Consider the following 21,534-nt stretch of genomic DNA (forward strand, 5'->3'; position numbering starts at 1 on the left):
GTTGATACATAGTTGTTTACTTAAACAAAGGCAATTGCTTACCCTTCTCTGAGCCATGCATATGTGGGTGGAGAAGCTGCATAATTATAGCAAGGAATCATCCCAAAAATAAATGGAAGGTTAATATAATCTCATGATGAAAATAACTAGAAATATGTATGAATATGGATTCAGATATAAATTCAAAATGGCAGAAATATCTAAAAGCAAAATATGTAATTAAAATATCTTTTAAATTTAGTACGTGCTTTTAACAGCATTTAAAATTCTAGGATTGTTGCCAGGATCAATATATATGTTTTAGATAATTCTAGGTTTTCTATCTATCTATCATCTATCTATCTATCTATCTATCATCTATCTATCTATCTATCTATCTATCTATCTATCTATCTATCTATCTATCTATCTATCTAATTAAGACTATTCTTAAAATAGTGGCACATACTGGGGGAATGACAGCACACATATCACAGCCTCATCACAGAAATTTGCAATGCATGGATACAAGTCAGTGGTGAGATTCAAATTGTTTTACTACCGGTTCTGTGGGCATGGCTTGGTGGGCATGACAGGGGAAGGATACTGTAAAATCTCCAGTCAGAGGTGGTATTTGTCAGTTCTCTGAACTACTCAAAATTTCTGCTACCTGTTCTCCAGAACTGGTCAGAACCTGCTGAATACCACCTCTGATACAAGTATATAATGATAGTATTTCTACAATGATACCATCAGGTATCAGGTATGTGTTGTGATTATTGTTGTCATTGTAGTTTGCTGAAGCAGTTTCTGCTCTGTACATCACATACTCTGGGGTTCAGTTTTCATCTGTAAACTGGTTCATCTGTAAATCAATTTCATCTGTAAACTGTTGAAAGATTGATCAACAGTGTTCCACGTTGTTTTTTTATATTATTATTTAACCTCTTTTTAATATTTTTAGTATTATATTGTTATGTTATGGTACTAGCACTAGTACTTAGACTTTCCTCTTTCTCCCTTCACAGTGCTTTATAGCATTCTCTAAACAGTTTACATAGTCAGCATATTGCCCCCAACAACCTGGGTCCTCATTTTACCGACCTCAGAAGGATGAAAGGCTGAGTAGACCTTGAGCCAGTCAGAATCGAACTACTGAACTGCTAGCAGTCAACAGTCAGCAGAATTAGGCTGCAAAACTACACTGCATTCTAATCACTGCACCACCGTGGTTCTTTATGTTATGTTGTATTGTATTGTGTTGTGTTGTGCTGTGCTGTGCTATTTATTATATTGTATTATGTTATTGATTTTTAGTTTACGTTACCTTGTTCATAAAACCTACAATCATAGCACATGAAAGAGACAGAGAAAAAAAGGTTATAATATACCAATTGCAATACATACATATACACTCATATACACCCACCCACACAGAGAGAGAGCTATATATCTAATAAATACATTTTTGAAGCAACACTGCATATAAAAATAATCAAAGCCTTTGATCTATAGCCAACCCCATGGAATAGCATCTATCCAGGGATTTGCAGAGTCCTTATTCCAAACTTGTTTAAACAGGCCTTAAAAATCTGTCTCTTCCCTTAGCCTTGGGCCAGCTAATATGATGGGCCTTTTATTATAATATTTTGCCTTTAGGCTTTATTGCTTTTACTGAACGTGTTTTTTTAAAATTTGTTATATTGTCTCCAACTGTTTATTCTTGTTTACTATTCAGAATCATTACTGAACCAGACATGCTTAGCAATTTGATAAGTGATGAATTCTTAAAATCAAGTCAATGTTTGATAGACAGTCATTGTAATAAAAAGTCAAAATAAGCAATTATCAAGAGTTTTTAACTCATCAAAAATCTTCTGTCCATGTTTAACATGTTAGTAAGGGTTACTATATAATATACAACTTTATGTTAAGAGCAAATCCAAACTGCAATTCTTTCAAACATGATGAAATTGGGATTTATAAAATTCATTGAAGACTTCAAAGCATTGTATACAACATTTATTGCAGAATTGTTAATGTATTCTTTTTTTAAAAAGAAAAGGTTTTCTACCAGCTTCCAGGTACAAGGTTTTTTTTCTCCTTTTTTCTTTTAGAATATTTAAAGACTATATGTATGTTATTTCCTAATAAATCTTGATTCTGGCTCTATTTCAGATAAGCTTGCTGTGGGCAAGTTGTCATATATGCTTTACTTATGTGACATAGAATAGAATTAGCAATTCTCAAAATATATTTTGACAACTTTATGCAGTGGTGGGATTCAATTTTTTTTACTAAAGGTTCTGTGGGAGTGGTTTGGTGGGCATAGCTATGTGGTCATGTAACTGGGTGGGTCAAAAGACAGAAACTCACTTTAACGATGTTCTTGCTTGGCAACCAAAATTTTGGGCTCAATTGTTGTCCTAAGTCGAGGACTATCTCTGCCTTCCTCTGCATGGCAGCCTTGCTTAGTAAATTCCTTCCTTTTTCTGGGAATTTCTTCTCTGCATTAGAGGCATCAAAATAACCCAGTTTAAATAAGGATTCCTGCTGGAGCAGGGAGTTGGACTCGATGACCTCTGAGGTCCCTTCCAGCCCTGCATGGCTGTGCTGTTTCAAAGCATTCTCTGAAGCTGAATCTAATGTCAAGGTTTGTGGTCCTTCCTTCCTCTCTCTTTTCTCTCCCTCCCTCCCTCTGTTCATCCATCCATATAATGGTGGGATTCAACCAGTTCACATCAGTTCAGGGGAACCGGTTGTTAACTTTCTGAGCAGTTTGGAGAACTGGTTGTTGGAAGAAATCATTAAGGCAGAGAACCAGTTGTTAAATTATTTGAATCCCACCACTGCATCCATATATCATTCACTTTCTCTTCCCTTCCCTCTTTCTCCCTTCCCTTTCTCTTTCCTTCCTTCCTTCCTTCCTTCCTTCCTTCCTTCCTTCCTTCCTTCCTTCCATCTCTCTTTCTTCCTTCCCTCCCTTTCTTTCTCCCATTCCTTCCTCTTCTTTCACTTTATTTCTTTCACCAGACCCCCAGACCCCATTTGGGGCCTAGGAGGCCTCCCTGCAGCTTCAGAGTAGCCAAAAACTGGGTGTGGGTGGGGCACCACAGCCCCCCATGCCCCATTTTAGGCTTAGGAGGCCTCCCTGCACATACCTAGAAGCCAGAATCAGGCATGTGAGGACTCATGGGAGAGGTGGGCCAGGATGTAGCAGGGCCAGCTGGTTTTTGGAATGACCAGTTCGTCAAACTGGATGTAAAATTAACATCCAGTTCGCCTGAACTGGCCGAATTGGCTGAATCCCACCCCTGACTTTATATCTTAATTCCACAGTAAGTAGAAAGTATCAATTACCTTTATACATATAGGATGTTCCTGTACAAAACAATAAGATCATTTGTACTGAGAAAAGTTGAGGCTTGATAGACAGGTGAACAATAAATGAAAGGTAGAACTGATAAGATAGGAAATGAAATTATTAAATTTTAATAGGATAATTACAACTTCACTATTAAAGTCTCAAGTAGATAATATTACTGCATTATCTTATGCACAAGGATAATAACATTATAAATGTAATTGAATGGAGTGAACTTATACAAAAAAATCAATGTCAGTTTATCCTATACAGTTTTTTTACAGACAAAATACAATGAATATAGGATAAAACTCACAGTGGCTTTTTCAAGATTATCAGTTGCAATGCTAGCTTTTACAGTGGACAATTTGGGTTCCTTTGTAGGCATATTTATTTACAGGTAAATATTATACATAGTCAAGGTATGTTGGTATTTGAAGAACTATATATTGTGGAGCGATGGTAAGGAAGAGGCATGAGACCAGGGCGTACAACTAACAAGGCTTTATTGCTAAGAATAAAGGGTTGTCGCATCTGCTTGCTAACTTGCAGACCAGCGGGCGACAACGGGCTGGCTCTGCTCGACAGCCGGCTTATATAGCCGACTGTCAAACGGAGCCAACCAATGGGAGCGGCTGGTGCTCCCGCTCAAACAGCGGACCTGGTTGGGAACTCCAACCAGTTCCACAGACATAACACTATATTTTTTTGTATTGGATATTTAGGCTAAAAGCAATTTGGAGGCTAGGAATCAATAAAGTCCATCCTCAGAAAGAAAATGATTTTTTCCTTAGCAACTTAGAACCAAGTTTTATAAGAATTCAGACAAAATTTTGACAGTTTAGGTAAGGATTGAATTATGGATTTCTTGGAAGAGAGATGGCCCAGATTTGTTGTACATACATTGTGTCAGTTCTGTAAGCTCCAGGTGACCAACCCTATGTTGCAGAATCACTGGACTGCCTTTTGACACATAGCCACATAAAAATATATAAAACTCTTCAGTGAAAAAGAAGTCTTCAGTTCATCTGATGTTAATCTCTTTTACTGATAGGCTTATATAGATAGGTAGTTCCTTTTGACATTGAGCCCAAGTCTTCCATCTCATAATCTTAACCCATTGATTCTGGTCTGGTCTTCTTGGGCAATATGCAATAACCTCAAATAATTACAATCAATTTTGCCACTATTTTTTATGCACTGGTGATCCATTCTGCAGTAAAATCTTAATATAAGCAGAAGGCCTATTATAGTAAAGTATCTCAGATATAGGTTTATGTAGATTCATATAACACATTAAGCCATAGTTTGTTAAATAGAATTCAAAGAAGTTTGCACTAAACTATAAATAATGGTTTACCAACGTAACAATTTAGCTCATTCTACATGCTAATTTGGAACCAACCAAACTACATTATGGTTTAGTGTGTTACTGTATGTGAATTCAGCAATGGCTTTTTGAAATAGGCAAGCTAAAGAAACTTCTGTGTAACATGATAATAATAAGTCTTTTGAGTTTCCCACTGCTTGTGACTGGTTAGTATAAAAAAAAAACCAAAGAAAGAAAAGATAATTTCTTTCTGAATTTTTAGAGGAAATCCAAAGATTCGTGCCACCAAGTTTACGACATATTTCTGAAATACCTATTAAATTAAAAGCTACAGTTTACATTTGTTTTAGTATTAAATGTCTATTAAACTTAGCTTATAAAGTATAAATGTATTAAGTTAGCATAATGCAACAGTAAGATTCTTGTAAAAGAACCTACTTTTTCTAAGTAATTATGCCTAATGAGATTTTGTTATTTTCTTACTTTTATTTTAAATACAATTCTAGGTACCTTAATTGAGTTTTTAATCAGTGTTACTTTCTGTTATGTCCCCGGGACTAACACAAGTTCTCTATCAGGTCCGTCCATCCGGTGGGGGCGTTTGCAACCCCCATTGGCTGGCTCCCTTCGACAGCCGGCTATAAAAGCCGGCTGCTAGGTTGAGCCAGTCGCTGTTCGCTAGCTAGTCTGCTGTTAGCTGCAGAAGCGACAGCCCCCTTTATTCCCTTGAATAAAGCGTGTTACAGAATGCTCTGGTGTGGCCTCCCCTTTCTTCGGAACTTGACATTGGCGACGAGGGTGGGATGTGGCCAACCAGCAGCAACTAACAAGAGCTGAATCACACACCAAAACGCTGAACCGTAGCCGCGTCGCTGAGAGCTCGGTCAGTTGTGAATTGCGGAAGTGAAAGCAGAGCGTGTAGCCGCTCGTTAAAAAAGCTACATGAAAGTAGGGCACTGAAAACCTCAGCCGCCCAGCATTGAGCACAGAATCCAACCGTCACAGTTCGGATTCTGCTGTTAGCGAAGTTCCGGCGCTGCACTCACAGCCGCCAGGATACAATTAGGCACGCATTTTGAATAGCTGTCAGCACGGGGCTACAGCCATAGCCGCCTACGCCCTTGTAAGGGCGCGATTTTCAAACTGAAGTCAGTTACGGCTATACAACCATAGCCACATAGAGCGTGTAACCCAGAGAGATCCTATAGAGCTGAAGCAGCACTGCGTACTGCAGCTGCCACACTTATCAGGGCCATTGCATTCCCAGTGAGATTGGTCAGTCTACAACAGACTGAACTTCAACATGAATTCAAATCCAGCATTTCCACCATTCAAGCCAGATGAAGACAAGTGGGACTCTTACAGGAACCGCTTCAATCACTACATTGATGCCATCGGTCTGGCCGATGCTACAGAGAACAGGAAGAAGTCGTACTTCCTGAGTTACTGCGGGGCCGCAGTATTCGATACCGCCACAGCTATTCGCCCCCAGAGAATTGAAGAACGTTCCTTGGTCCGAGCTGTTGGAGACACTCTCCAATCATTACTCCCCAAAGCCATCACAGATAGCGAGACGCTTCGCCTTCCGTATGAGGAAGCAAGCAGATGGGGAATCTGTCAATCAGTATATGGCCGCTTTGAGAACCGCAGCACTCCACTGTGAATTCAGAAATTACCTAGACGATATGCTCCTGGATCAACTCGTCTGTGGAGTCAGAGATATAAAATTACAGAGGCGTTTGCTGGCCAGGAAAGACCTCAACCTCACTCAGGCAATCAAAGAAGCTTTGGCAGCAGAACTAGCAACTCAGTCGGCTGCTGAAATTCAAGGTAGCGCAACCAAAGCCAACCCGGTCACTGTCCACTCCAAGGAAGTGGTAAGCGAAGAAGACTCCATCGAGCACTCAGAGGTCCATCGCCTCAAACCCTTCAAACAGCCTCAGGTAGGAGCTAGACTAAAAAACAGCAGCACACCTAAACACAACCTGTTGTGCCTCTCCCTGGGGGTCCCATGCAAGAACAACTTGCAGGTTTAGGAACGCCACCTGCAACAATTGCAACAAGAAGGGCCACATCGCCAGGGCCTGCCAGGCAACGCACACAGCTCCACAAAGGTCATCATCCTTTTACTCTCCTTCCGAGCCACCCAGGCAAGTAGAAAATTGTTATATGTGTTACCAGGCTAACCATACCTTTTTGACCCCTAATAAAATCACACTTTCTATCCATCTAGAAGGTAAACCCTGCCTTATGGGAGTCGACACCGGGTCAGCGCTCTCGATCATCTCGTGGAGCACACTCAAGAAAATACGACCTACCCTGTCCAGGAAGCAGCTCCAGAGAAGTCGCCTCACCTTGAGGGATTATCAAGGGAAGAATATTCCAGTACTCGGAACAGGCAAGTTCCTTGTTAGATTCAAATCCTTTAAAGACCATCTGCCTTTAGTGGTGGTGGATGGTGCCCTCCCTGGCCTTTTGGGGTTGGATTGGTTCCCCTATCTCGGCCTTAGCTTAACGGGAGTACATGCTGTCTCACCTTCCGATATCGACACCCTATTTTCAGATTATGCTGATGTATTCAGCAATGAATTGGGCTGTTACAACGGTACGCCCATTTCTTTTTCAGTGGACCCGCAGGCTGTCCCCATCCGCTTGAAGCCACGGAGAGTACCATTTGCTCTGCGTTCTAAGCTGGATGCAGAACTAGATAAATTGCTTAAGCAAGGGGTGATCGAGCCCACAGATTTTGCTAAATGGGAGACTCCAATTGTCACACCCCTTAAAAAAGATGGCAGTATAAGAATGTGTTCTGACTACAAGACCACAATCAACCGCTATCTACAGACTAGCGCATATCCAGTCCCAGTAATCCAACACTTACTACACACATTTGAACCGGGAACCATATTCGCCAAATTGGATATGTCACAGGCGTACCAGCAATTTCCTGTGGATAACCAAACGGCCGAATTGCAAACAATTGTCACCCACAGAGGGGCATTTCGATGCAAGCGCCTCCAATTTGGCGTTAGCGTCGCCCCAGGTATTTTCCAGTCATTAATGGAACGGATACTGCAAGGCCTCCCTGGCGTAGTTCCGTACTTTGATGACATCTTGGTTTCAGCCAGGGACAGACCCCAACTTTTCCTCAGAGTCAGAGTGGTATTGGATAGGTTTAGGCAGCATGGCCTCAAACTAAAAAGGGAAAAATGTGCCATCGCCACTAAGCAGGTGGACTTTCTTGGGTATAAAATAGACGCCTCAGGCATCCACCCGGTGGAGTCCAAGGTCAAAGCCATTCACGAGGCACCCACTCCTTCTTCCAAGTCAGAATTACAAGCCTTCCTGGGTCTGCTAAATTTCTATGCGTCGTTCCTACCCCACAAGGCGTCAGTAGCCGAACCGTTGCATAGACTTCTAGACAAAAACACTCCATGGCATTGGGGACCCAAAGAGGAACACGCCTTTAAGGCAGTCAAAACGCTAATCACTTCAGACGCTGTCCTAATTCAATTCGACCAGCGCCTCCCTCTAGTCTTAGCTGCAGATGCCTCACCTTTTGGAATTGGGGCTGTTTTAAGCCACGGACTCCCCAATGGCACCGAAGCTCCAATCGCATTCTTTTCTCGAACCCTGTCAACAACCGAGCGTAACTATAGCCAAATCGACAAAGAGGCCCTAGCCGCCGTTGCTGCGGTCAAAAAATTCCATGAATTTCTTTTTGGGCACAATTTTGAACTTGTCACAGATCACAAACCTCTGTTGGGACTCCTCTCAGGAGAAAAACAAACACCGCAAGTCTTGTCTCCCAGGATGACTAGGTGGACCTTATTCCTGGCGGCTTACTCGTACAAACTGGTTCACCGCCCAGGAAAAAACCTTAGCCACGCCGACGCTCTCAGCCGCTGCCCGTTGCCAGCACCCGTGGAGGACCCGGCCCCGGTCCATGCAATTTTCGATGCCAGTGAGTTTAACATCCCAGTCACCGCCGGTGACATAGCTCTCCACTCCAAGAAAGACAAACTTATCGCCCAGGTCCTGGACTGGGTACGGAGGGGTGGCCGGGCAGTAATCTGTCAACTGATTTCTCACCGTTTAAAACCCGCCAGCAGGAACTCTCCAGTTTACAGGGCTGCCTACTATGGGGGACCAGAGTGGTCATTCCAAAACCGCTGCGTACGCCCGTCCTGAAAGCGTTACACGAGGGGCACCCCGGCATCGTCCGGATGAAAGCATTGGCTCGGAGTTATGTATGGTGGCCCGGCATGGACGACGAAATCGCGAAATGGGTAAGCTCCTGCCGCCCCTGCCAAGAATCCAGGCCAGCACCACCGATTGCTACCCCAACCAAATGGGAGAGTGCCAACGCACCGTGGTCACGATTGCACATTGACCTGGCAGGTCCCTTCCACGGCAAGACTTTCTTAGTAGTCGTGGATTCATTCTCCAAATGGATAGATGTGGCCCTCCTACTCACAACTACCACCCGAGCAGTTGCCCAGGCTCTGACCCGCTTATTTGTTACACATGGTCTACCTGACACCATAGTCTCAGATAATGGCCCCCAATTTGCCTCCACAGAATTCAGCTGGTATGTCACCAACCTGGGCATCCGGCATATCCTAACGGCTCCCTTTCACCCTGCCAGCAATGGGTTGGCAGAGAGAGCCGTTAGGACAGCGAAAGAAGCATTGGCAAGATTCACTCAAGATGACTGGCACTCCAGACTCTCTCGTTTTCTTTTAAGCCAACACTCGACCCCTTGTACTGTCACAAACAAATCCCCCGCCGAGTTACTGATGGGCAGACGCTTAAGGACAGTATTAGATAGACTGCATCCCCACTACTGCCCTGACACACCAATTGGTTCTAACAGTAGGGTCAGGAGTTTTATGTTACAGGACCAAGTGTTCGCCAGAAACTACGCAGGCGATCCACTGTGGGTGCCCGGAAAGATCGTGGCTATCACCGGCCCAAGATCATACCGCGTCCAGCTAGAGGATGGTCGTATATGGCGGAGGCATCTGGACCAGATAAGAAGTCGCCAAAGCGAACATGCCAACACTGATCCAGGGACTCCGGTGACTGTCCAATCGCCGCATCCGAATCCCAGCTGCGACCTCCAGAGTGACCAGTCATCACCAGCCGAGCCAAGAGAACGGACGGTAGACCAGGACCGTCCTACAGAGGCGTCATCCGTTCCAACCAGCGACACCACCGGGTTGCGTGACAATGACAATTTAACAATCCAACCCGGGGGCTGTGACCATTCCCATATGCCAGACCGGGCCCCAGTTCGATCCGAGGGTCCAGCAGAGCCAGTTCCGGACTCCCAGCACTCCATGCCACCTTGTGTCTCGCCAGAACTGCGCCGGTCTGGACTCTCGCACAAGCCGCCCGCTTATTTAAAGGACTACTCGTGTTCGTATCTGGGGGGAAGGAGTGTTATGTCCCCGGGACTAACACAAGTTCTCTATCAGGTCCGTCCATCCGGTGGGGGCGTTTGCAACCCCCATTGGCTGGCTCCCTTCGACAGCCGGCTATAAAAGCTGGCTGCTAGGTCGAGCCAGTCGCTGTTCGCTAGCTAGTCTGCTGTTAGCTGCAGACGCGACAGCCCCCTTTATTCCCTTGAATAAAGCGTGTTACAGAATGCTCTGGTGTGGCCTCCCCTTTCTTCGGAACTTAACACTTTCCTTCTTATAGTTCATATAATATCTTTTAATTATGATTTGTACTAATGATAAGCATGCTATTATCAAGATATGTAGACTTTTATTGAAAATGAACAGGGCAAAAATAATGCTGGATCAGTGAAAGGATATATTAAAATGCATTTTGAGCTATAATTTGAAAGAATATTTTTACATCATTGGTATTTAATACTTGATAAGTTGTCAAAGATGTACAAAGATGTTTATGTCAAACATATGTTGAAAATTTATTTCCATTCCCCTCCATTGCTAGGAATATGAGCAATTCAAGAAAGCTGGGCTCAAGGAGAATTCCCTTTTATATTTCTGATACCTGTTTCTCCTCTCATAATTTTATGGAAAAGGTAGGCTAGTCAAAAAGATGGGAATTATATTCCAATATATCTTGGAGAAAAGTCCATTTTAGATTGCATTACTAAAATGACAAAGAAACAAAATATTTCCTAAAAATAAATTTCAGTTTTTTCTGATATACTTATCTTACTGAAAATTAGTAGAATTAATATACTCCCAAAATTATAAATTGTCCCTTTAGTAAAACAGAACCTACATTTTGAAACACTAAGTCTAAGAGAATTAAATAGTGGTTGTTAAGTATAAAAGGGAGGGAAACAGGGAGAGAAAGAAAGAAGAAACAAAAAACCAATACCCATATTACTGTGTATACTTAATCTTACTATCTCCAGTTTAATAAGTAATTTTCTCGACAGCACACCACTGTTCTTTTGCATTTTTGTTGGTGGGTGGGCCTGTCTATCCTTTTTCCCTTCTCAATGATAATATGTTTAGAAAAACAAGCTTTCAGAAAACAGAATTCAATTAAATTCAAAACAGTCAATTCTACTGTGGAGATAAATGATAATGGCTGCATTATACAAATGCATTAGGACTGCAACAGCCTAAAATTTGGAAATTGCAATCCCAATATGTCTTGAGGGTATCTAGTTAAAAAGCCTATGCTGGATAATAGTGACTAAATGGGGTTTTTTAAAGGAAAAACCTCTGACTTACCAGCACTATGTATTTAAATAAAATCATGTTTTCCCCAGTCATCCCTTTAAAGCAACTATCTGGAGGAGATTCTGGGATTTACTTTAAGCCCTTAAAAAAACTTCTAGTGTTGTTGTAAAATGGAAAAATCTGACAATTCTTTGGCAACTTCTGTGGTTAAAAATGTTATCAACTAATCTGTTATAATGTGTTCCCTGGGGACAGCATGCCATGGGATTTATTTTCTCCTTCAGTGGTTGCCTCTTTAATAATAGGAAACATTCAGATTTTTGAAGGATATTTGTTTTCTGCATATTAGAAGAAAGGAAAACAGTGCTTAGCAGATTCACTTAGAAAAAATATGACTGATATAACATCCAGTAGTTGCCAGACTCTTCTAGAGAAATGCTAACCAAATGAATCACCAATCTGAATTTATCAGAATTGATTATAAGAACAATATTCAGCAAGTAGCCACTGTTATCTACAAGAGAAATATCACCTCAGAGTGACTTCATTGGAACCGTTATTGAAGTAACAACTGAACTGAATTTTTATTTCAACTGTTTAGATGAGACTGATAAGCTGAGAATGCAGCAGTGGTGATTGGAGAATCTAAGTTTTTCCTGGAATATCTTTCCTTTCAAGAATATCTTTCCCAGAAACTAGTTCTTGTTTTTTGGATGGAATCCTTCCTATTGTCCATCCTCTCTTCTTTCTGGTAAGCTATTTTGTTAATCTGCAGTAAAGAAGATAAGAATAAACTTCCTTTTTACTATTTGAGGGCATCTCAGTAATTGTCAGTGTCTGAAGCTATGCATTTTTGAGGGCTAATACAGAAGCAGGCTAAAAAGCACAACTCAGACTTGGGAAAATTAATTTTATACCCATGTGCTTTAGAATTAACCCTGGATTTTTTTTTCTTTTATTGTTTTCGATATTGCAGTTCTAACCAAAGAAAATGCAGCAATTTAAACTGTTGTTTAATTTTAAATTTTACATGGGTATAATACTATAAGACATACTGTATGTGAAGATTATATAGGAAAACATCCACCAGATTTGTAGATGAATAGCAAGAAGAAAATGAAAGAAATAATAATCAGTTGTCAAAGTGTCTTGATGACATGAGGAAATGGGGACGTATCTAAAGTCTACTGTACTTCTTTAGGGTTTCATTAACTGTGAGTACTGATAATAAAGATAAAGGTACAGATAAAGGTTTCCTCTGTCAGGTCATGTGGCGCCCATCTCCATTTCTTAGCCAAGAGAGCCAGCATTGTCCAGAGGCACTGTGGTCATGTGGCCAGCATGACTATACACTGAGGTGCACAGAATACTGTAATCTTCCCTCCAAAGTGGTATCTATCTACATGCTTTTGTATGCTCCCAAACTGCTATTTGAGCAGGAGCTGAGCAAATAACAGCTCACCCCATCATGCGGCGCTTGGACTGTCAGCTGTCAAACTGACAAGCTCAACATTTTTAACTGCTAAGTCATTGCACCCCCATCTGATAATACATAAATTCAATTAAAAAGAAAATTTACATGTGCACAGTTTGTGCTTTTTATATATATTTCCATCCAATCCATGGATGATAAGTTGTAGAGAGATTGTAGAATCATAACAACCATCTAGTGACTATGACTTTACTTTTTAAACATACAACAATACCTGAACCTGGGCTTAACTTGGAAGTCTTTCAGTTTTTAACACCTACTTTAATAGGTGTTAAACACTTTTAACACTTACTTCAATATTGGCATAATCAATGCGTCATAATTATTTTAAAATACATAATATAATAGTGATATAAAAATAAAATACTGATATTGGTAGCATTGCAACAAACACCTAAAATAAAATAAAACTAGATAAAGGAAAGCTATTATGGTGAAATGTTAAGACTAGAGTTAGATTCATCTGTCAATTTAGGTATAATACTGGATTTCCTTAAAAATCCAGCTGTAATATTGAATTTTCTTAAAAATCCCTTTGTGTTTGTTTAGTTGTTATTACAATATTATATTAGAATATGTTAGCTAACATGTTAATAAATAACAATTGCATTTTAATGTATCTTACTTCATAGTGGTGAGCATGAAGAGAAACCATAAATTCTCTACTGAGGAAGTATAAAATAAAAATATAAAATAAATTGGCATGAAGTACAGTTTTAATAGAATACAAAATACAACATGCCTGATAGGAAATGTCATGCATTGTAGGAAATGTCACATTCAAACAAACTCAAGTGCCAAAAAGGGACATGAACTATACATGAATTTTTAACTCTTGCTATAGTTTTTCTTTTTGTTGACAAGTATATTTCCTTTTGTATTAAGCAACATCTTTTCTTTGCATTCTATCAAAGAATGATTGAAAGTGCTTATGGCCATGTTCACAAACTAAGGTTAATAATAGGACATTATGTTAAAATTTCAATGTTTGGTATTCATGGGTCAGTTCATCATGTTCTTGGCTCATTGTCATGAATTGCTCCATACACGTGCAGAGTTCAAGCTTGTGACAAGAAGCACTTAATAAATTGCATCTGTTAGATTTAGCTATTCTTCAAGCATGCCATTGCTTCACTTCAGTTTTGTCTTTTGGCTCAAAAACGTGCAAATAGGATGTACCACCCAGAACATATTTTCAACATTGCTTTACAATGAGAACTTGAGTGAACCAAAATTTGGCGGTACCTAAACTATGGTATGCTCTTTTCTCAATTCTATTAACACATACAACATCTGGTTAACACAGATATAAAATAACTGATAGATGAAGTGAGAGACTTGTAATGGACCTTTGCCGCATCGGTTCTTGGCTATTCCACCAAGCACTAATTACATAATAAAAACATCCACACCCTTGAATGAAACAGACCCATCCTCACACCCTCTTACTCAATGCAGCTGTAATCAGGATCACAGAAAACTCTTCCTTGTGGCTGCATGAACGTACATTATTGTCATTCTTGAAGTAGCAGTTCACCTTACTCCTGGGGGTAGAAAAAAAAGAGTGGAGAGATGACTCTTGCATTTTGGGGAACAGCCTGATTTGAGTGGAGTGCGGGGGGGGGGGGGTAAGCAGTGCTCTGAAATCAGAGTGAAGGAAGCATTTCTGCAGCAGACTCAAGTAGCCATTAGGGACTATAAAGAAGCAAGAACTGGACAGGAACATATTTATTCTTGGGACATCATACATAATTTGGACATCATGTTTTGTTCTGAGGAAGAGAAAAAAAACAATATTTTTAGATGGAACAGCCACACCAAAATATATGCTGCTTAAGATGGTGTTGGGGATGAGTCAAAGGCAAGGTCATAAGACATGACCTACAATTGAATTAATATTGACTAGAACAGAGATGTTTTAACTTCTATTCCTTTGCAAACAATCCATTGAAAAGAAGATCTCTGTTTCCCAACAGCTATCAACAGAATAAGTACAGCAAGATTAAGTCTAGAATAGAAAAGTCTATTAAATGGATTGACTGAAAATTCAGAATGGACAAGATAAAGAGTTTTTGTACACTACGGGAGTAGCCTCTTACTCTCTAGTATGCATTCTAGACCTTCCTTGGCAGTAGTACACGTGACATTTTTTTTGGATCTCTATAGATCAAACACTGAAGATGAGTCAACTACATGATGCTCTGCCCTGCTGTCCAAAAAAACAAGACTAAAGGTATTTGGAGATGCACAATATTAACTGTAACACAGAGTACCAGATCATAGAAAAAAAATTTCTTGGTCATATTTCACTTGAAGTATTGTGTTGAATTCTAAAATGAATATAAAAATTCAGATTATACAGGGACTGGAAACAAAGTCCTATGCAAAATAAAATTAAAACATACGTTTAGCATATTTTTAGAAAAGAAGCTGAGAGGAAATGTGCTAGCAAATTTTATATATTTAAAATACTGTAAAATATAGAAGGAAGTGGACTTGTCATCTGTTTTTATGTAATGCTGGATAAGAACCAATGGATCTACAAGAAAGTAGATTCAGGTTAGATATTAGGAACAGTTTCCTGAAGAAGTTGAGTGTTGAACAGATTGCTTCATGAAGTAGTACTGTATGTTGTAATCCTTTACATATTTTCTGATTCTAAACTGATGTGAGATGTTAGTAATGATTATAAGAATAATGTGACTTTCAAACTAGTTTGTTTCTGGAAGTTACATATAATGAATATTTTGCTAAGGTTAAATCTTAACTTAAATCCTATTACAGACTATTTACACAAAACAAAATACAATTTAAGTAGACAGAACAGCAATCTCTTTGAAAAATTAAAAAAAAGATACATTGCAGCACAAATGGAGATTAAAATCAAGAGAATCTACCTATGTATTTTTTTTAAAAAAAATATGACTCCTCATATTAAAGCACAACTCTTTGTACACTATAGGAGTAGTCTCTTACTCTCTAGTACTCATTCTAGACCTTCCTTGGCAGTAGTACATGTGAAATTTAGTAGTACATGTGAAATTTTAAGTATGTTTTAAATCCAATAATACCATATAATGCAAATAATTAACAACAGTAGATTCATAGGAAATCTAGCATGATAGCAAGGAGGTTTCTGTCACTTAAACCAACTCCCCATTTCCTCTCCCCTGATCTCTTGTGTTTATTATACTGGAAATATCATAAGGAAGTTATATGATCTGGTTATATGACTATGTGCATTACCTCCACTTCTGTTATTTGGTTTAGATGGGTGTTGTCTGGGTGATCAGAGAACTCCCAATGAGTTAAGAGAATAAATTTTCTACACAGGAGAAGAAGCTGCTGGCAAAATATTCATAAAAAACCATGTGGATTTTCTAAAGAAAATCTGTTTCTTCAGAAAACTCAGCAACTATATAACTGACCCTGGTAACTCAGTCTCTTTCTTGCACATGATTAAAGCTATAATTCAATGCATGATGAATATTTGGTTTTTATGATCATGAGTGGAGCTCAGGAACATGACAATTTATGCTAAATTTTTGGTTTACTCAATATCACTCAATAGATTGCCCTGCTCAGTTACTGAAATGAAAGAATAACTCCTGATATAAATATTATCCTGACTCTGTGACAATGGAATCTTTTCATGTTGAAATTATGATCTGTGGCCTGTTTTCGACCCCCACGGCCTCCTGTAACACTTTGAGGGCCATCTCTCCATGGCCCATTTGGGCCATTAGAGTGCTGCAGGAGGCCATGGGGGCCAAAAACAGGACCTGCCCAGTCCCCCCAACCCATTTTGGCTGTTAGAGTTCTGCAGGAGACCATGGGGGAGAGAGTCATCATTATCACCTGCTGTTACCAACTTCCTTATGGAGGACTTTGAATTTGAGAATCAAACCACCCCACAGCACAGTGTTGACTCAGATATGTTGACAATAGTTACACAGATTGGCAGCATGAAAAAGGCAAACTGAATTAATTTATAGGCCATGTAAAGGAATAACAGAAGAGCATAAAATTCACCAAGGCAGTTGAAAACAATCGGGTGCTATTCTTAGATATTCTAATGAAGTGAGTTAATGAAGGCTATTTAAAACAATGAAGTATATAAAAGGAAAAAAATAGATTCATTATTAGGATGCAGGAAAAATAAGTTTTAGGTAATGTGTCAAAAGAAATTAAGTGCCTGTATAATATCGTATGCAATGATATACTATAAAACATACATAACAGAAGGATTATAAACAATCAGAAAGCAGTCAATGCTTCAAATGTGTGTCTGACAGAATGAGAAAAAGACAGGATTAAAAAAAAAGTATAGGAGTAAAATTTGGAATGGTGGACGAGACAAAAATCTGCCTTTTAATAATGATAAATTCCTCAAACTAAGAATCAACAGGATATATAAAAGAAACTGTAATCTAAGATAGTCTGTAATCTAAGATAGGTTATTTTAAAAAGCATTTGTTTATTATAATAGCTTTAAGCCTATTTTATTCAACATACCCTTAATTGTATGTTTTTTCCAGGCTATATGCAGTACCTTGATATTTAGTTATTTCCTGTCCTTTCACCATCTTGGTACATCTTTGGGTATTTTCCAGTGTGTCATTATTTTTTAAAAAATAATGAAATACAGCTAGGGCACCAGATTTTTAACAACTGTACCATTTATTTTCCATTTAGATAATCAAGGAAAGAATAATAGTCAGTTGATGTTATGAGCATCAGTAGCCCCTATCACATCTTGAATTCATGCATCTGGAAGGCAATACATGTCTGAAACTAATGTCTGGTCTGCACATTGTGTTGCAGAATGACGGAATCAAAGGTGAAATCCAGATGACAATCATTTTGGAAGCATCCCTAACTATGGAATATATTCATTTAACTTTCTTGTGGGTGATGTAGATGCAGCAGATCCACTTAATTATGGAACTGGTTAACACATGCTAGCCATTAATTTTCTTACAATTTTCCAACTGCATACTCTATTACTATATCTAACCAATTAGAATTTTAAAATGTAATCACTTGGGGGGGGGGGGATAGCAAAATGTACTCTTGCTACTTAATATGATATATGATTCCATTTTAAGGCAAGAATCTTGAAAAAAAAACCTTTCTGAAATTTGCTATCTTCCCTGATGAGGACATAATGTATATTTCAACCCAAAAAAAACATTTGTTACAGAGAGAGTGAAATATGTTTCCTTGGAAGCCTTTTCCTCTCTAGCATACTTGTGCAAATTAAATTTAAACATGCAAAGGCTATTTTGGATAAATCTGGAAATGTAATGCACACACACATAAAAAATAACACACACACAAAGGCATACAAATCTCAGTCCAAAATAAGAAATAATGTAAGAACTGGTTATTAAGAAAATAAAGTCATCTATTCACATATTTGCCTTGGGACACTTATTCTTCAGCTACATACCTCCCAAGATGACTTGAGTGTTCTCTCACTAGCAAAATGGTTGAAGTCTGCTTAAAGAGACAGTAAAGCAAAAATGTACTTCAGTTGTTTAATTTAATTTAATTTTCAAAATCTTTGTTAAGCATGAGATATGCAATGAGATAGAGTCTGGTATTATAGAAGCCATCAAGAGAGGCAAGATTGTTCTTCTCCATTCAAATTTATAGGAATTTTGGATAAATTCACTAAGTAACATTTGTTTAATCAGAATCTCAAAATAGTCAATGTATTGTATATTTGTTAAATGGAAATTGCCTTTAATGCCGTCATCACAATATGCCAGAGAGTCAGCTAAGTCTCAGGTAATCCACAGACATCCCAGATCCACATTCATTCATATAGGCTTGAATTAATATAATTCAAAAAGAGATGGATACATGTTATGGTAATACTTATAAGTATTTTAGCCCAAACTCATTTTCAACGAAGTATACACATTAAAGAGAGGGACATCTTGGGAGCTTGAACAGATGTTTTCATAAATGTTTGCTAGGGAAATTTTATGGTTTGTATGATGGACATGGCTATGGCATAGATCAGTGTTTTTTTATGCTTGATAACTTTAAGACATGGTCTTCAACTTCCAGAATTATCCAACCAGCAGACCCATCCAATAAATCTGCACTTGATCAGAAAAAAAAGTAGGCCCTGCACCTATGAGAAAATACTAAGAAGAAAAACAATCAGTAATAAACCTGAGAGCCAGTTTGGTCTACTGGTTAAAGGTCCAAGCTAGAAATCAGGAGACTCTGAGTTCCAGTCTTGCCCTAGGCATAAAAGCAGGCTGAGTAACTTTGGGCCAATCACTTTAAGTCAGCTCACTATGTCAGGCTCAGGTAATAAGCTGGTCGGTCAATTCCTATTGCAAGCAATGTACCAACACTCAGTTGATTTAAAAAAGTAGAACCTTACCTGAGGGAAAACGCTAAGAAGAAAAACAAATCAATTTATCCATAGTAAACTATTCTCCAGAATGTTTTATACCACTCCAGTAGGCCGTTTTCCAGATACAAATACTAGGGGTGGGGTGGGGGATCCATTTATCAATAGTAAACTGGTTCTCCAGAATACTTTAATACCATTCCAGTAAGTCATTTTCCAGATACAAAGCAATAATTGTAAATAAATATGATTCTAAATGCTGCTGCAATTATTTGGAGGGTACAGAATTCATTTTATTTTATTTTAAAATTAAAATATTTTAGCATAGCAGTTAAGTAGCATTAGGAAATCAATCCACTGTGTGATAATTTGCATATCCCTAATGCTACCAAAAGGAATTTTGAAACTGATTTGACTCTGAAAGTATTGCCATCTTTTGATAGGTTTACTATTGCATGATTATTTGGAATCAGAAAGGCAATCTTTCTATGCTTCTTTTTTGAAAGCAGTAGTCCTCCAAAGTGGTAAGCATGGACTAGTGAACATTTTTATGTCTATGTGACAGGCAAAGGAAAACATAGCAGTAATAGCAAAACTGAATTGTATAACAAAGACTTGTTTTCAGGGGTGGGATTCTACCATTCCGGACCAGTTTGGGTGAACCGGTAGTTCCAGTGAGCATTTGGCCCCACCCATCTGCCCCTGCTCTTTCCTGTGCTTTATTTCCTGTTTTTTTTAACACAGCTGATTCACGTGACAGAGTAGGTTGCTGCGTGAATCAGCCGTTTTACCGGGGATGCAGCAGAAGGTAAGTGCTTGAGTTGAAAATGGGCTTTTTAAAATGTAGAGCAAGTGTGCAAAGCGCGCACAAAGCGCACACTCACCAAACTGGTTGTTATACAGTTGAATCGCACCACTGCTTGTTTTACTGTTCTAGAAACAATCTTTAAATACTCTAAAATTAGCTAAATACACTAAGATACTCTTTATTAAATACTCTTAAATATTAATCTTCAATCTTAAATAGATTAAATATTTTTAAAACATTGATTACCATTGATTTAATTATATAATCATTTATTAGTCACTTTTGAATAACTCTGCTAAGTCTGATTAAATCAGTTATTCATGGCAATGGAAATATATGAGATGTGTCATAAAAATAAAATTAGAAGAAAAAGTCTTTAAAATATTATTTAAATATTAGATTGCATGTGCCCCTTAGCTTGTGGGATATAAGCAGTAATATGTTGCAAGGAAGCCTCTGAATTACAAATTATTGTTTAGCATGAAAAACCAGGATGTGAAACTTGGCTTTTGTTGCAGTAATATTTGACCAAGATGGTCTCATCTTATCTTCAACATCTACATCCAGATATATACTTACCATATAGATATCCTTCTGAATTTCTTAAATTTGTATTCTGCTTTTTTTAAAATTCCAAAATAGTTTTCTATTTTCTGTTTCTTTCAGACATTGAGAAAATTATAAAAATGAATGCATAAACAAAGAGACTGCTAGGACAAATGGCACGTTGTCCAATTCTGGAACTAATTTTAGAAATGGATTGATTGAATATGTGCCATTAGAAACGCTTGTAATTAAATAGCGATTTAGGACAAAGTAATTTGAAGGAACAATAATGGCACGAAGTGAAGGAACATGGTCTTATCCCTCAATACCTTTATACTTGGAGATTTTACTTGGCTAAGTCTTTGAATTGTTTGTATTTATTATGACAAAGACTATGAAATAAAATATTGGAATAATACAGAATTAACCACAAGTTATTTTCAGACAGCTACTTTTTCCACAGTTACGTGTGATAGAAGTTAGGGTTCACATCACCTATTTTTATGAAGAGATGAAATAATCAAGCCATGCATTCAGGGGCCTAGTTTGAACTAATTACATCTGCACATCTGTTTCAAGGAGTTCAGCTTCCATGGATAATCACAGAAAAATGTTGGACTTTTGACAGAACTCTTGAATTAAAATTGCAGGTACGGTATGCTTCATCAGAGGAGCTTTTGGCATTTCTGCAATGAATCATCTACAATTAACATACTCTACTCCTCAGCTTCTATATTCATTATTTGTCTTTAATTAGGCATATATTCTTTCTGTAGCCAAATAAATTCAAGTCAAAATCTGTTTTGGTTCTACTCCTGTATACTTTTAAGAATTCCACTTACAATTATTAAGAAATGGGACAGAGTACAGGACTCTAAACTAGAAAGTGATGAAGGTAGGTGTCCTATATCTGAAACGAACATATCCTTAATCAGAAGAAAGAGGGCGAGATTTGAAGTGACTTGAAAAAA

General features: G+C 38.5%; 2 long non-coding RNA genes across 2 annotated transcripts in view; both read left to right on the top strand.

Annotated features, from left to right (window-relative positions):
- The window catches only part of LOC148125330 (uncharacterized), a 42,345-nt gene extending 39,786 nt beyond the window's left edge, over positions 1-2,559 (top strand). The window contains exon 3 of the long non-coding RNA XR_015744345.1: positions 2,496-2,559. This is a non-coding gene — a long non-coding RNA (uncharacterized LOC148125330). The remainder of the gene's footprint in view (positions 1-2,495) is intronic.
- A 17,387-nt stretch (positions 2,560-19,946) lies between these two features.
- The window catches only part of LOC148125331 (uncharacterized), a 114,970-nt gene continuing 113,382 nt past the window's right edge, over positions 19,947-21,534 (top strand). The window contains exon 1 of the long non-coding RNA XR_015744346.1: positions 19,947-20,017. This is a non-coding gene — a long non-coding RNA (uncharacterized LOC148125331). The remainder of the gene's footprint in view (positions 20,018-21,534) is intronic.

Source organism: Pseudonaja textilis, chromosome 7, assembly GCF_049901715.1.
Source record: "Pseudonaja textilis isolate UNSWEBS1 chromosome 7, rPseTex1.2, whole genome shotgun sequence".
Classification (NCBI taxonomy): Eukaryota; Metazoa; Chordata; class Lepidosauria; order Squamata; family Elapidae; genus Pseudonaja; species Pseudonaja textilis.